At 39.3% G+C, this 2,888-nt stretch overlaps 1 long non-coding RNA gene across 1 annotated transcript; it reads right to left on the reverse strand.

The window, feature by feature from the left end:
* Positions 1 to 773: 773 nt before the first annotated feature.
* Positions 774 to 1,558, reverse strand: LOC145106845 (uncharacterized). The gene is made up of 3 exons (XR_013707654.1): positions 1,044 to 1,558; positions 889 to 936; positions 774 to 784 (listed from the first exon to the last, which is right to left on the reverse strand). It is a non-coding gene; the product is annotated as an uncharacterized LOC145106845 (long non-coding RNA).
* Between the last annotated feature and the right edge of the window lie 1,330 nt (positions 1,559 to 2,888).

Consider the following 2,888-nt stretch of genomic DNA (forward strand, 5'->3'; position numbering starts at 1 on the left):
TAAATTGAATATAGTTTTTCCATGGATCCATCCTTACATATCTGTATCGAAATACCAATATAATAATAAGGGAACAAAAAAGTTATTTTACCTGAATAGGAACCAAGAACGTTTAGTGTAAATGTGAAGAAGGAATCATTTGAAAAGTTTATAAGCATTTTTAAATCGGGATCAAGGTGCAAACTAAATTTACTGGACTTCAAGAATTTCATAAAAAACAAATTCAAACAAATTAAAAGACAGTTGGATAAGTGATTTTCAACAATAAGTCAATCCAACAAAAATATATAGTCAACAAATCAAAAATAATAAGAATTTTGTATAGAATATTAGAATATATGGAATTGAAAAAGAAACATAAATGTAGCCAATTAATACGAACCTCTCAAAAACTGAATGCTCTCCTACTATCCAATTCAGGACCTTTAACACACACACACACATATAAAAGGTTTGGGGTTTTCTTAGATAATAGATAGAAGGTGTGATGCTTGTTGTGCTAGAAGAATGGTATTTCATACCTGAAATCAAGCCTAGATGTAGAATGAAATCACAAAATCAAGCCACACCTACTGTGATGCAGACCACAACTACATGGGATTCAAATAGCAAACAACAAAATGGTCAAAACCCAAAAATGGAGATGGGTTGTATGTTGAATATATGGTGAATGTCCTAAATATACAATTTTGTTATAGATTCAACACGATATATGGAACCAAAAAAAAGGGTTAATATCCAAATTTGGCATGAATCTTTACTCATCTTCATAATAAAACTGCTTCTGCAAAAGAGAAAACTATTGGTCAATTGAACCAATTCATACTACTTCCAGCTTCTGAAGTCAGCCAAACTTAATTAAAAAACCTTTACATATAAGAGACCTACATGTCACATTTGGTAAATGACAATCTACTTTTGGTGTCTTGGAAGAACCTGCTACATGATACACAAAAAAGCAACAAAGTTATTAATGTGAAATGTTTAAAATCACTATATGGATTGTTTATCACACACACAAAAGAGGATTGTTTATCACGCACCTTATACCGCCACCATCACAGTCCGCCGTAATCACCACCAACCACCATCCTCCAGAATTAAAAAATGCTACCCATTTCGGCCTCCTTAAACCATCGATACCACCAAAAATTTGAAGAAAGAGTGCGCGGTGTAGACGGTGGTGTGATGATAATAATGGTGGTGGAGTGGTGGCGGAGTTAGGTTAGAAAGAGAGGTAGATATGGATTCTGGTAGGGATTCTTTGCCGGAAAAGTGGTGCGAAGGAAGAGAGATGGTGGAGATGGTGGTCGGTTGAAGGAGACAGACCACCGATGGTAGAGTTCGATCAGGGTGGTCATCGACCTTAGCCACTGGTTAGTGGCGGATGTGGGGGCAACGACGATTACGACGACTGTGAGGATGAGTGGTGGCAGAGTTGGGTTTGAGAGAGAGAGAGAGAGAGAGAGAGAGAGGCACATGTTGATTCTGGTAGGGGTTCTTTACCGGAAAGATGGTGCGAAGGAAGAGAGATGGTGCATATGGCGGTCTAATGCGATTATGGTGTGGGAGAGATAGACGATGAGGAAAGTGACAGTAGTTCGCTATCATTTTAGGGTTTAAGGTATTCAATGTGAGAAAATGCGACTATACATGAGAAATTCAAGAATTTTTTAATTTTTTGAATCACGGAAACGTATACGTACGTTTTTTTTAGTTAAGACAAAGTTGCAAAAATGGTCCCTGTGGTATGCATTTTTTTGGGGTTTTAGTCCAAACCTCGACTTTTTTGGATTAGTGGTCCTTTTGAGCTAGTTTACATGCAGTTTTGGTCCATGTCCAAACTAAAAAGACTATTATACCCTTAATGAATTTAGTTTTCATTTTCTTTCATTTTTTAAAGTTATTATTATCATTAAATAAAAAATCAGGCCCACCTCTCTCTCTCTCTCTATCTCTCTCTCTCTCTAAAAAAAGAAACAAACCCAATTTCCATAACCACCATCTTCTTCCTTCTTTCATCTTCTTCCTTCTTCCACCTTCGTCCTTTTCTATTTTCTTTTAACAGACCTTGTTTCAACAAAAAGAAAATCAAGATAGAAGAAACCACCTTGTCTGCCCCCAGAAACTATCATTATCTGCCTCACAACCCTAGCTCTACATATTGATGATTGTTTATCAGACCCATTCCCGTCTCTCTATCAATTTCTGGGTTTTAATTTCTTGGTGTACCTACATCTGTATTTTTTTTGTATACCTACATCTGTATATTTGGTCTCCGATTTGGCCCTCTCATCCCCGATTTCGTTCCAGGTACATTGGATGGACTTTAACTTGTGGGTTTGAAGTTGTTTTTGTATATAATGTTGTTTATTGGAAAATCTTGGTAGTGGTTCCAACAAGTGTCAAATGGTGGAGCTTATGAAAGACCTAAGAGCCGACACAAATGAAGGAGGTGGCGGCTACTGTGATTTACCTCGGTGGAAAGAAGGAAGGTGGTCGAAGCAGTGGGTCACGACAGGGGGAGGGCGGAGTGGGCTGAGAATGACGGTGACAGACGGTGGTGCTCGCTTCGGCGACTCCCGCTGCATCTGTTCATTTTTTCCGGCAAGGTCGACGCGTGAGACACGATGGGAGGAAGGATTAAGGGTCGGGGATGTTTGGAGGATGCTTGGGGTTGCTGTACTCGACAAAATAAACACGGTGGTGGTGGGTTTTTACCATGGCAACGTGGAGTGGCGGAGGGAGCTGCTCCGGTGGACGGATGTGGTGGTTCTTGGTTGTAAGTGAAGAAGAAGGAAGGGGAATGTTGGTCAGGTGAGGTATGAACGAGAGAGAGAGAGAGAGAGAGAGAGAGAGAGAGAGAGAAGTGGACCCTTTTTTATTAT

Source organism: Lactuca virosa, chromosome 1 (genome assembly GCF_052849685.1).
Source record: "Lactuca virosa cultivar CGN04683 chromosome 1, Lactuca_virosa_CGN04683_v6, whole genome shotgun sequence".
Classification (NCBI taxonomy): Eukaryota; Viridiplantae; Streptophyta; class Magnoliopsida; order Asterales; family Asteraceae; genus Lactuca; species Lactuca virosa.